Genomic DNA, 14,304 nt, shown 5'->3' with positions numbered 1-14,304 from the left:
GTTCCGTGGCAGGAGCAAGTAACCTGCCTGCAAACATATAGCTCCCAACTCACACGCTTTTGGCGGGTGTCACCCGCCTTGTAAACAGCGGACTCACCCGCCAAACCTCATGCACGCCCATTCATTTCAATGGGCCTCTCACCCGCCAAAAGTAAAATCTGGTGGTTTCACCCGCTTTTGCGACATAAATGGTTGAGAGCTGGCAGCAGTAATTTCTTCAGACCTACGCAGGGGATGAATCAATCCTCTGTGGGAGGGATGTAAGAGCAGGAGGTCACGTGATTCGAGAGAAATGAAACAGGAAGACACCCGGCAAAATCCTGTAGTCAGAAAGACACTGGAAAGCGAGCGCTATGACAAGTGACTGAAAGCCAACAGGGCAGAAGGGACAGCGTGCAGGAGACGGCGGGGAGCGTGGAGCTGCACCGGGGGCACAGCTGTACCGGTAAACTTACGTTATATTACGGTCCAGAGAAGAGAACTGTCAAGCCTGAGAGCTGTGCCTTCCCTCAGGCTGAGCACGGTAACATGAGAGCCGAGTGCAGCTATCCAAGAGGCTGAGAGCGTCTCTCCCCTTCCTCGTATTCATAGCACAGGAAAGGATCCGGTTCAGACTGGTAAATGGGGCAATGCCCAGTTTTCTGGGCAAATGTTTGCCAGTTAATTGACAGGAAAACTGGTAGCTTTAACCAATGGTGCTGAAGTTCTATACAACTATATAATGCAATATCTATCATGTTTCTTCCCAAAACTTGAACCCCCATACTACTAAAATTGTTGGGATATGTCACGAATTGCAGTTTGTGGATGTTGGCTACTCTTTTTGGTGCCAGAGCAGGGCCCCGAGCTATTATTTGTCCCGATCTGAACCTGCTGGGGTGTGTTCCTCTGTGAAGGGCTGTGGACCCCACCCGAGACCGCAAGCACGAGAGAAAAATGAGGGTATTCGTAAGAACGGACATACCTCGGACTCTCGGAGGGTGGCACGGGCAATTGTCCTGCTGCCTCAGCCTCGGGTAGAGTCAGTTTGCAGTGTTAGAAACACTTTCCTTGTGGGCTCAGAGCAGTGGCAGATTTAAGGCAAAGGGCCCCGTGGGGAACACCTGGTGTGGGCCCTAGGTGGGCGGGTCATGGAGGCGGAACTTTGCGTGGGCGGAGTTAAGTTAGAGAGCCACAGAGGTAACGAGGTGCGCCCCTGAGGGTAGCCTGTGTGCTGCAGGGGAGCCGTGCAGCTGCTATACGCAGTGCTGCGGTCCTCTGAGCCGGGCCCTGAGTCTCTGACTTACCAGGCCAGGGATGGTCCCTCTCAGTGCCTTAAGTGGCACTACAAATCGAGCCGGGGCCCATCGAGGGGGCGTGGCCTAACAACGGGGGTCTTGATGGGCCGTTAGGCCTCGCCCCCTTGACAAGCCCCGGCTCAATGGGCTACTGGCACCCCTGCCAGGCAGCCTTTTGTAGAGATTAGCACCCTCTCCCCTCTGGGGGAGAGGGTGCTGATCTCTGCATTTCTATTCTATAGGCTTGCCTGGCAGGGGACAGCGCCTCTCCTATTCAGCCTTAATGGTGGCGCTGCCCCTCGCCAGCTGGGGAGGGGCAGCGCCACCATTAAGGCTGCAAGGGTGAGGCCACTGGAAGCAGAGGCCCTTTTCCTAAAGACTGAAACTCCCGAGAATCCACGGGAGCTTCAGTATTTAGAAAGCAAGGCCTCTGCTTCCAGCGGCCACACGTTTTCTCCATAATGGTGGCGCCGGCCCACGTGCATCCCTTGATTAAAGGGATGCCTCGCAGGTGCGGCGCCACCATTATGGCTGAAAGGCATTTTTTTCTGAAGCCCGAAGCTCTCGCATACGAGCGAGAGCTTCAGGCTGTAGAAAAAAATGCTTTTTCCTGTAGTGGCTGGGGCTGACAGGGGAGATTAGTGGGCCCCAGCAGGGCCCCGCCTCAAAACGAAATTTCGGAGACTGCCGGGGCCCAGCCCCGGCAGGCCCCGGCCCACTTAAAGCCCTGGTCCCTCTCCTTGGGCTTCCTTTGGGGCAGCCCCAACTTCAGGGCGCACATCAGTGCAGATGGCACTGTTCGGGGCCGCAGCCTGTGTTCACTGGTGCAGGTCGTGATGGGGGAGTGGCAGAGGCGGATCTAACGTTCTCCTTTCTTTCTCCCTTCCAATCCTGGGCCAGTGTAGGGACGTCACGAGATGTGTCTACGTCACAGTCGTCTCTCAGGTACCACCACTAGCTACACTGGCCCAGGATTGGAAAGGAGAAAGAAAGGAGACTGGACTCTGGAGTGACGTCCAAGACGTCCAACAGAAAGGGCCCTGTGCTGCGTGAAAGGGGCGGGGCCTGGCACAGGGGCCCGGTCGCCATTGGTCTGCCTAGCGACCGTTAGATCCGCCTCTGGCTCAGAGTTCGTCTTGTGGTCAGAGGCAGCCAGCCGTGCACTCTGAGGGCCCTAGCCATTTTCTCTTAGGCTCTGGGTTTCAAGCTCTGAACAAGTTATCTTGAGAAAGGTCTCTGGTTCAGAGGCATGTTGGGGGTGTCAGGGGCTGGTGTTTGAGCCAGAGTCACGGAATCCGTGCGGCTTTCCCAGGGGCGGGTGTTAGGTTGTCCTGGTGAGACAGCTTCTTCAGAGTGTCAGCAGTCACTCACACTCCCATCGCCTCAAGTGCTGGATTTCAGCTTCCCAACCAAGCTGTTATGGCTTTCATGGTGAATGATGCCTACCACTGTGGGAGTGCACACCCACAGTGTGGATAGTCAAATTCCTCACATGACAGGACCACCTGAAGTTCTGGAAGCAGCTCAAAACTTTCCTCTTCTGCTCTGCTTTCTCTCTCTCTCCCTCCCCTGCTGACCTACCTGACCTACCGGTCTGCTGTACCGACTGGTTGCTTGGCTACCCTCAGAGCCGCACTCGGTACAAAGCTCTTTCTTGATCAGTCACCCTTGCACTGCCTATGGGCCTACAACGCACTAAGGGGCTGTAACTGTAACCCTACAGTCCCTTGTTCTCCTTGCACCACCCAGAGCCGCACTGCACTGGCTGCACTTAACTGCTGCCCTATTTTCCCCTCCCTCGTCTGCCTCCCCTTGCACTTCTCATTCTTGCACTTGCACGATATGAATGAAACAAGGTCTAGTAAGATCGTTTGTCTTGTTCTCCCTCTGTCTTCCCTCCCTTGACTTGTCGCGCCTAGAACCACTTGTGTACAGGCGTGTTATAAATGACATTTATCATATCATGTAAGGGCTGTGGGCTAATATGAAAACAACTCGTTTAAGCTACATGCTGTGCTAATTAATGGTAAAGGGGTGTTATATCTGTGCAGTGGACTAGCTCTGGCAAGTCAAGAGGGGCAGTTTAGTCATTGGGTTGGGAGGGGCCTGCAGGTCACAGGTTTATATCTTTTGGGCTTGTCAGACTCAGCCTTTCATCCATCCGAGGGTGACAAACTCCTGTACAGTGCCCTAGTGCACAAAGAGTAAAAGAGAAGCCTTTGTTCATTTTAACCAGATGACAGGCCTTCTTTGTCTACGCAGTCAGACTCTGAAACCTTCTTCTCGTCAATACCAGATTCACCCCGTCACTTCTACATTTCAGGAAGAAGCTCAAAACCCTCCTCTTCAAGGAATGGCTCCTCCCCAACACCATTCCAGTCCCCAGATAATCTGAGAATGGGTGACCTGCTCCCCCCTGGTCCTCTCCTGGTTGCTTGTAGATCCTTAGCAGCCAAGTTGCCGCCCCCCCCCCCCCTTGTTAGCTCCCTGCCCCCTTGTATCTTCCCTCACTGTGCTCTTACCCCTATGACTTGTAAAGCGCTCTGTTGCATCCTGAAGCCAGGTCTGAGCTCAATAAATACCTCAATAATATAATAATAAAAAAAAATATATGAGTATCACTGAGGTGTAATTCGTTGTGATACTCTTTGAATACGTATTTACAAAATTATTGTTAATTGTGTTTTATGATAAGATACATGGGGGCAGGTGTCTCTTGGGTCGCCAGAGTTTAAGTGCTAGGTATTGTTTTTACACACACACACACATGCACGCGCGCGCGCAGTAGTGTGTACATTTTATGGTGCAGGTTATCAGTCGCTGGTCTTTAGAAATTGTATCACTCCACTATCGGCCCAGACAGCGCTGATCCCGTTTCATGGCCGCATCCACTCACTGGCACAATGAAAATCTATTATGTCATTTAGGCACAGTGTTCCTGCACTCCCCCATCTGATCCGCGCAAAACTACCCCCACACCCCCAAATACAAAAAAGGCAAAGTGAATGAATTTAACTCATGTCAAAGGCAGTCAGTTTTCATTCAGTGAGGGTGGGGGGGATTCATCCCAGGTATCACCACTGGGAATTTCAGATGACCCATGATTCTACTGGATCCAGTATTGGCATATGGTATACTGGAGAATGGAGAATAAAATGGTAATTATACTCATTAAACAATAGACTCTTTTAAAAGTAGTAACTTGCTCCAAGGGTCAACCTGATATCATCTGGGATTTTCCCCATACACCTCAGCAATGTCCCAAAACCCATGTGCTTACAAGCGGAAAACAAATCCCCAAAATTATTCATTGGTGATTAAACCTATATACAACCCTTTTAAATAAGACCTACTGTTAATGTAACAAAAAGTAAAGTATGAAAAGTGGGAATAACAATGCATAAGTACAAACGCTCACTGTATAACACTACAAATTCAACCTTGACACTCAAAGTATAAACAATCTCTCCATACCACTACAGTGTAGCGTATGAAGTATGCGTGTTTGGCATATGAATGTAGCAGGGTAGGAGCATATGGTTTACATTTCATACATTTACGTAGTTTCCATCGCATATACATCTTAAACACATCTGAACATTGACATCAAAGTTGGTGCTGACTTTGTTATGAGTTTTCATATGTATATCCGTTTAAGTGTACAGGGTTGAAAATGAAGATTCGACGAGGAGGAGCTAGCTGGCTAAAACCAGCTCCTGGGTGTCAGACACCACAGAGTAATCAGGAAACAGGAGCGCACTGCAAATCTAACTTCCACATGAGATGCAAACTGCAACTTTTTGCTTTCTGCGTATGATCCACTATATTTAAGGGTGTTCTAGATGTGTTTTAATGAATTGTATTTACATTCTCAAACACTTAAAGTTAATGTCACATATGCAAGTGTGTAAGGCACCAGTTGGCCTGGGGATCCAAAAGTAGCTCCTAGTAGCTTTTGGTGTCAACCAACCAGCCTCTCCTGGGGAGGAAGCAGGAGCTAAATAGCTCCCAGGTATTTCGAACCCTGCATGAACGAAATGTACATCTGCTATACATACACTGTACAATTCATATAAATCAACATTGATTCTGGGCGTGTTATATTAGCATGTGTTGCAAACCATGTGTGTCATGTGTGTGGTGTAAGTGAGCCGGTTATGCCCTACTCTCATGAATTTCCCTGTAGAGAAAAATGTGCTTCCGTTGAACTTCCATAGAGTGAAAAACGCCTGGACAGATTTGCGCCAAATAATGTTAATGGGTCTTATACCACACACTGTCACCACTTGCGTGGTCTCTTGGCGCTCTGGCGGACTTACAATGGACGGAGGGTTGCAGGGTTTGTTAGCGGGATTGAGAGGGAGAAGAGCAAGAGAGCTACGATGTGCTGTTGGCAGCTTCAGTTCAGAGAAACCGACCTCTGAGCGTCGGTGCGTTTTCAGTTTGTAGCCATCATGTGGTGTTGAGGTGTGATTGTGAATGGTTGGTTTCCTGTCTGGTGGTGTGAGGTGTGTGTGGTTTATGGTGCAGTAGAGGTATGGTTGTGTTTAGTTCAGAGTTTGACGGTGTGTATGGAGAAAGGTGAGTTTTTATGTCTGGTTAGTTATTGGCAATGCTTTTCTTACGTCCAGCTTTACGTCTAAATGTGATACATTTCCCATCCCAACCGTTCGTCCTAGTGCAATCCATTTACTCCCCCAACCCCCACCAATTTATCCAGGTGATGCACCTTCCCTGCCCCCGGCATTCAATCCTAGGGCAGCACTTTTTTATGCCCTCAAGCTTTACTTTTAACTGTGATAGATTTCAAATCCCCAACCGTTCTTTCTAATGCAATGCATTTAGCCCCCCGCACCTCCAAACCTCACCAATTTATCCAGGTGATCCACCTTCCCTGCCCCCAACCAATCCCTCTATGTGCAACGCAGTCCAGCTAAGTAGGATACATCTCCCGTCCCTAACCATTCATTGAAGCGAGACACACTTCCCATCCTCAGCACTCCCTCCAAGTGCAATACACTGCTCTTCTCCACCAGCCCATCCACGTGTATAAGAAACTAGTAAGGCACAAAGCGTCTCAAATATTCCTTTTTTTGGTTTGGTGCAAATCCGTCAGTCGTTTTTAAAAAAATTAAATTGATGGCGATGGAGAATTCCCACTGTACACAAAAATGTGTATCTCTACCAGTGTGCATTGCAGCAGTGAGGCTTTTCAGAAATACCTTTTTCTTTCTTGCTCGATGCTAAGGATTAAGGCGGGCATGCAGCGGAATGCCGAAAAAGCAGTGATCAAAACATGATTTCAGATTAGGGTTGTTTTTGGGAGCGGGATTTAGGACCACAAGTGTAGTTGGAGAGTTTGGGGTGGGCTGGAGAGCTTGCGTTGTGTTGTGACAGAACCTTCTGTCTGGCCTCTGGAACCTGTGTGATTCCTGAGGAAATGTCACAAGACACTTTTGGAGAAAAAAAATGCAACATGGGAACTAACTAGCAAGCGAAAGGGGGTAGTGGGCGAGGGTCCGGGGGGTTTTACACAGAATGGGGCAGATGCGGGGACCTCGAAAGAAGGATGAAGAAAGTGCACATGGCGAGTTTTAGTGGGAATGGGCATGGCTGGCTTTTAAATTGTCAAGTGCTTCCCATTGCCGCATAGCATTCAGCAAACAATGGCTTACCAAGGGAATGCTTTGCGTAGTAATCAAAGGCAGCATTGATGTGACCTTGGTTTGTTACCGTTGGAATTTCCCATGGGAAACTACCTCTGAAATGAAGACTCCCTCACACACACTTCTTTTTTTAACGTTTTCTTACTCGACAGGCCAGTCCCATTTCTCTGTGCTGCACAGGCATACCGCAGCTCCTCGGTCTTGGATCATGGCACCTGCTGGTGACACGCACAAGGACATCAAGAGAGGTGACAGTCACCTAGCCCCTTGAACCCCGCCTCATCCGTGTGTAACAGGAGGCTTCTGGAAAGCTGGCTCACAGCCAGGCTTATATGTGCAAATAAGGGACTTTGAAAGGTGGGCATCCTGAAGGCCTTCTTATAGACGTCCTGCACATTAGACCAACTTGCAAGCGACCGACCACCTCTGGCTCTAAAAATTCTACAGAAATGAAAGCCAATTGTTGTACTTCCTCGTAACGCTTTGGGTTTAGACATTCTGCACAACTCAGTGAAATGAATTCTAGCTGTTGTACAAGTTACTGGGGCAGGTTATGGTGACCTCGCCCCCTCAGCCCCCCCAAAACTCTTGGAATAAATGGTCTGAGTTGTTTGCACTATTTATATATCTGGGCCCCAGAGGCCAGGCTCTGTGGAATGGTCTGTTCCTCGGTATCCATCCCTTTGGTGCTCCATACACTCTTCAGTGCAGGTAAACTGATAGTAGCTCCCCGGGGCCAGTGACATAAGCACCTACACATGTCGACAACCAGAAGCAACAGAAAACAAAAGCACAAACGAATCTAGAACTAGAAGAGGATATTAGGGGGAGATGTAAATCACAGGACCATAAAATCATAGAGACTGCGAATCACTTAACACCTTCTTAAATTCACCCTATCTATACAGTTACACAGTCTTGTAGGTCTCAGTGACTATTATCTTAGGGGAAAGCCTTTGACTCAATTGCTATGTTAAAGGTTTTCGGGAGGGGGGTCGGCGAATATCATGCCTGCTTTTTTGTTTTTTCCTAATCAAATGATCGCATCCCTAATTTGGACTTACACAAATCTTATATTTCTAACGATTAAGGTGGTGTCAATACACCTAACATCTTAGTATTAGAGGAACCTCGAAACCCTTCTTCCCTGGAGCGCCTCCACCTCACCCCAGCAGTAAATTCCCTTGCTGTAATGCTTAACAGCTGTCTCAGAGAGTGATGAGGTTGCCCGCTTAAAATACTGCCACCTCAGTGGATAACCCAGTGCACTGGCTCAGTAAGCACACCCATGCTCCTCACCTTGATCTCTCAACCATCCTGATGGCAAGGCAAATATGCTTGGTGTGGCCCCATTTGACATCCGTCAATGGAGATTGTCCGGTGTCAACCCTGAGAGCCCCCTCCCTAACACATAGAAGGCTCCATTCCAACCTAGCCCAATAGGGACGGGACACCACCATTTCCATGCACCCTCCATCTTGTTTTTACCTTTCACCTCATGGATGCTTACAGGCTTAGGATCCCTGTAACGCTGAAACCTGCATTTGTAACACAACATTTCAAACTAACTTATCTACAAGGATCCTCGTCTAACTCCAGGTCTGTTGCTATGCCTTTTGTCCACTCACCCTGACATTTGATCGAACCCCCTTACACTTATCGATGGGTTCATGCCACTGTCATTCATGTATACAAAGGCGTGACAACCAAACAAGAACGTTTTGCCAGTAAACATAGTATTAACAGAGCCACACATTGACGGCTCATCAGCAGTGCTTCATTTGTGGGAGTGCTTGCCAGGGCTGAGGCCCGGGACTGATTTCTGAGCACCTGCACTTATTGACTTGGACCCAATTCACTTTTGATGTGGTGTTTTGGTAACTACATTTTTTTAAATGTTAGTTTTAGTCACAACGAGAAATAAAGGTGGGAACCATGCCGGCGCTGCTGTGCTAGTTATCCAGTTTCATGACTACAAATGAGCCGTAAGGTGACGTTTCTGGGCAAGCAAGCTGGTCATACCAGCACATTGCTTTAGTCCATCTACAGGACGCAGGTGCTGCTCCCCTACTGTAATAATCGGTAGCACTGTTGCAGTAAGGAGGGTGGTTCACGAGTGTGATGTGGGTACACCATGGACAGCAACGGTACCAGGTGCAGGTCACTAGTTCAGCAAACAAGCACAAACATATGCATGTACCAGTGATAGTAGAACGTGGACTTTGCTGCACATCTGCAGCCAATGGACACTCAGCGTGCACATGTAGGACCTTGTTAAGCTATCCACTCACCCTTTTTTTTCTGATATGCAACTGGCATGGGGAGCACCACTATGCAGGCACGTGCCAGACTGCCTTGTTTTTGTTGCTTAAGCACACACTTGCACATGACTGCGATCATTGCTATACAGTACGTTTGCCAGTGGCATTAGTGCACAGGTCTGAAATGGTTGGTACTCCACATGTTTTGGACTAGGACACCCATGATCTCTCAACATTGACTATGTTGTCTAGGGCAGATGGGAGTGGTAGCGACAAACATCGGGTGAACTAAAGGTTGCAAACCCCTGCATTAGTGGATCAGGAGAGTCTGGAACAGAGAGGACATCAAGGGGACAGTCCTCAGCAAATAGCACCCTGAGATGGGCAAGGCCAGCGAAAATATCAAGTCTGTTGTCAACCTATAGAAGATGCGGCTGATGTGTTTGGCGCACAAGTCAATCAGATCAGTAATGCTTTTGTCCATAACTTTATTATTTGAAAAATCACTTCTGCTCTATTTTCTGTGGATAGTCCAAATGTTCTATTGGCCACCCCATGGTATGCAGTAATACAATTGCGGCAAAAATATCGCCTTTACAAAAAATCGCGGCAAAAATGCTGTGGTTTGACCCAGTAAAGGTGTACCCCATTATACCATTTAAGGGGAGCGGGGGCTGCGGGGGTGTCCCCCGCTCCCCTTAAATGGTATAATGGGTCTTGGGGTTGCAGGGGTGTCACTGCATCCCTTACATGGATTGCAGCGGCAAAACCACTGCCTTTTGGCCGCGTTTTTTTGTGTAAACGGCCATTTTTGCCGCAATTTCAACACATGGAACCCACCCCATAGAATCAGAGTAAATTGATAACTAGGATGATGTGTGTCAAAGAAGCAGTTAATCATTTTGAGGCTCATTTCGAGTTCGTCAGTGCAGTAAAAAAGCAGCAGTAATTTAGTTACTGCCACTTTTATTTTAGTGGTAACGGAATTGCACCCATTTTTACCACACTGCCAAATTCAAAGTTTGACCTGAATCAGCATCATCCTAAAGGCAAATCCTCCACAATGAATAACATTCTGTGTATTATGAAACTCCCAGCAGCAGGTGTGTTGCATTGTCTTATTCTGTAGTTTTGGGCACTTGAGCCAGAATAGGAAGATTGTCCTTGGCCAACAGTGTGCCACCAGCGCGACGATAGTCCTGTCGATCCTATTCCAGGTCGGTGCCATTGGGACCTGTTGTGGGATCTGGCTGGTGCTGCACTCCTGTGCCTGATGTTAGTTTCCTTTCTGGCCCATGCCGTCACAGAGGCGTAGCCAGGATTGTCTAACAAGCGGGGCCTGAAGCTAATCTGGTTGAGTCCACACAGCACTGCTGAGTGAGCATGTACAGATTTTGAGTGTGCCTGGCCCACTCAGGCCCTACCCTGTCTACGCCTCTGTACCTCCGTCACTGCCCACGACTCCGTGTGTCTGTGTGTCTCTCGGTCTTTTCTTAAGTTGGGTGGGTAGGATTGGAAAAAGAAAGGTTTTCAGTGTGCGCTTAAAGCGTGATGCACTCCGTTCGGAGCGTCAGATTCTGAAGGTCTGGCTCTGGGGCTCTTTATTTAATGGGCACATTTTGCCTGCGGCAAAACCTTTGGTCGGCCCTGGGCGGCCTGATCAAAGGCTGCCAGGCTCTGCAGAACTCCAGCCCAGGTCACTTCACACCTAGGTGGCCTCTTGGTGTATCCTTTGTCCTGATTGCTTCCCCCCTTTGAAGTGGGGGTGAAAAGATGGCCACTTGCGCTCCCTACCCGATGCCATCCCTCATTAGGCCAGAGTTTCCACCCCCAGCCCATCTGGCTTCTGGCCCCAAATGTGCAGTAGAAGGGAGTAAGGGGGCGACTGTCCGTCACCCCTTTTGTCTTCCTCCCCCCACCTGAGACTAGCTCTGCTACCCTCAGTTTGAGGGCCTGTGCCCTCGAACTCCCTGTGTGCCTCATTCCGTAGCACCGGGCAGACTTCATTGCATGCTGGGGCCTACACTGGCCTCTTTACCCGGGCTGCTCCTGGCATATGTGGGCTTGGGCTTTGATCTCCAGCAGCCTGCCCAGTCTGGATCCGCGGGCAGGCCCGTCGTAGGCCGCCCCGCTCATGCAGCCTGGTCAGCTATGATTTTGCCATTTTCTGGCCTGCCTCGACAGACCCCGGGGAGGACCATGCTGCTTCCCAAGCCGCTACTTCTCTGGGACAAGCAGCTCAAGGCGCACACCTCCTGCCTGGCAACTCTGGACATGGGTGGCCCGGCTCATACGAATCTCCCCACCATGGTGGGAGGGAGAGGGGTCTTTCAAGACTGCTGTGGTGGCCCAATGAACACAGGACACCAGGATGAAGATAAGGGCCCTCATTACGACCCTGGCGGAAAGGGGAAAACGATGGCGGAAATGCAATACCGCCATCGAATAGCGCTCGGTGCGACTATGACCCGTCACCGCAAAGTACGAAGCCATTAGCGACACCGTAGTGAACGCCAACGCTAACTGCACTAAGCACGCGCGCGCGCGCCATGCCAAACCGCAAACACCACCATGGTGCAACGGTACGCCAATTCCGACCCTAGCGGACATGTACCTAACGCCATCAGGCATGGCGGAATGGACCATTCCGCCATGGCGAGAAGTACGGCATCGCGAATCAACCGTAAACGGCCCCACTGAGTGCCTGTACACCGCTCCCTGCCCACAAAGTACAACTCCCTGTAGGTGCAATGAAGTCACAATGCAACCATTGAAATGTACAAAGCACCCATGCATGCCAACGAACAAAAGCAACACAAGAGGGGCCAATGGGAGCTGCAGGGCACAGATGGCACGAATACAGAAGCCATCCCAATGGACATGACCACAGTCCCCCACCAAGAAACGCACGCAAACACAGGCACCTGTGCCCAGCAACATTCCGAAAATCACATCATTCCACCAGTCCACCTGGCTGACCGCCATCTGTTACACAAAACCCAATCCCCCGCCCCTGAGCATGACAACATCCAAACTGTCATATAGGCAGCCCCCATCCCTGACCTCACGGGCTCAGTAGGCAAACGCGCCCAGCACAGTACCACGCAACTAAACCCCGAAGCAGGAACCCAATGCAGATCTCCTCACAATACATCGCCCCACAAATAGGCACATGCCACATCACTTGCAAAGAAAAACGCTACACGGGCCAAATCAGAATAGAAATTTAATGCACAACAAAATCACCAAACCCATACAGCCATCAGGCCATGAACTCCAAAACACATTTCACCATTGTGGGCTGCATCCGCAAGAAATGACCAGCCACTACTTGTGTGACGCCCTGTCCCATCATGGTACACAGAGCCACAATCACGTACGAAAAGGCAACATGGAAGCGCACACAACCGCAGGGCCGTCCCAATGGGAAGGCACTAGTCCAGCTGAAAGGCCGAAATGTTGCTCCGAGCCACCAGTACTGCGTAAGGGCATGTGGGCCACTGGCGATCGTCCCATAAGATCGTAATGCTGCTCCACCGATTAACACGAAGCAGCAGGTGTCGGGAGTAAAATCCATCTGCAGGAGTGGCATACAGATGGCAGTGGCAAAAGGGGAGGAGATACCTGTCAACCAAAAGAAAAGAACAAGAACAGAATGGCCATCAGAACTACATTCGAACAACTCACTTCAATGAGCACACGAAATCCACAGCCATATGCATGCTAGCCCACTCCAAAGGATCATCACCACCCCAAAGCCACTTGCGACTCATAACCATCTATACCTAGGTGTAAACACCATCACGAACGAGTGTACCTGTGCATGCGTCTGCCAAAACAGAATCCATCAGATGGGAATGTTAACGTGCATGGACACAAGTGTCTGAGGGCGCGTCGAGACAGGGAGGGCTCAACAAGGCCAGATAGACGATGGTCCCACTATGGCAGCCCTGCATCACATAGCGTAGGGGAGGCGGATAGATCCCAAGAAGCCCTGTACATGGCAAACTCTGCATCAAATCACCTGCCCATGCATCCATTCATCATTCCCTCATCCCGGGATCAAAACGCATGAATAATTACTCACATGACATTAGAAACGTCCATTGAGTCTGTGCGTAATGCAGCCTGCTAAATCCACAGTGCCCCAGCCCGTAAATCCAGTGTTGTGAAGTAACATGTATTTGGGAATGGCCGGCCTCATCGCCCACGTAGCTATTGCGCATCCCAAACTATTCATATCAATCATTGCTCCCTCGCCATGGGCCCTGTCTCAAGGACATAGAACAATAGAACGTTATATTTGCAGTCAGACCTGTGGGCATCTCCTCGCCGCTAGCTGGAAACCGAAAGCGCCGCCCTTCGAATTCCTCATTTGCAACATCACGTCGAAAAGGCATCTGTGGCCGTTTGAAATCACTAATTATTCCATCGAGTGCGGCTGTGTGTGAAAATGGCAACTGCCTTCACCCACAAATGGGACGCCCCGCCCGTCGTTGCAACTCGGTACAGTGATGCATGAGGGCCCACCGTTACTCGAGTACTACGTTCCACTGACCCTTCACAAGTCCGTTCGCGACTGCACAGATAGTATGGGAAACAATGGGACCACAGCAGAATGAACATATCAACCAATCTTACACGCCCATCGGGTACAAATACATGATTGCAATAGCAAGATACCATTACCCGATTTGCAGCGTTGTGCGCGGGACGTGCTCGGCCAAAGGGGAGAGCAGTTTGCACAGGTGGAATCAATCACCACAGGTGGAGGCCATACAGCCTGGAAACACATAAATTGCACAGCCAGTCTCCTCCCACAACCACAGCGAAATGCTACCGGCAGGACTCGCGATGTTGGCCCTGGGGGACCTGATAGCACTGCAAGTGCTCCGACTCCAAGAAGAAGACGAACAACAACTACAACCAGCCGCACGGAGGAGACGCAGGAGGAGGAGGAGGCCAAGGCAGGGCCAGCAAGGCCCAGCAGCACAGCCACTACCACCACGCAGGCAGCCCGCAATCCCACGCCTCCGAGCACATCCGTTCAACCTCACTGATGAGCAGATCCACACCCTCTACCGTCTGGACAGGGACACC

The 14,304-nt window shown here is 50.0% G+C and overlaps 1 protein-coding gene across 5 annotated transcripts in view; it reads left to right on the top strand.

Moving 5' to 3' along the window:
* The first annotated feature begins 281 nt into the window (after positions 1 to 281).
* Positions 282 to 14,304, top strand: part of IRF3 (interferon regulatory factor 3) — a 430,041-nt gene continuing 416,018 nt past the window's right edge. For 2 of the 5 annotated variants that reach the window (XM_069605200.1, XM_069605198.1), the window contains exon 1: positions 283 to 445. The gene's annotated coding sequence lies outside the window, so the exon portion shown is untranslated. Of the gene's footprint in view, positions 446 to 485; positions 618 to 14,304 lie in introns of those variants that run through there. The other 3 variants (XM_069605195.1, XM_069605192.1, XM_069605193.1) reach the window with 3 other exon arrangements.

Source organism: Ambystoma mexicanum, chromosome 1p (genome assembly GCF_040938575.1).
Source record: "Ambystoma mexicanum isolate Mex_15411 chromosome 1p, UKY_AmexF1_1, whole genome shotgun sequence".
Classification (NCBI taxonomy): domain Eukaryota; kingdom Metazoa; phylum Chordata; class Amphibia; order Caudata; family Ambystomatidae; genus Ambystoma; species Ambystoma mexicanum.
Note: the sequence above shows the minus strand (reverse complement) of the source record. Positions and strands in the feature narration are given on the sequence as shown.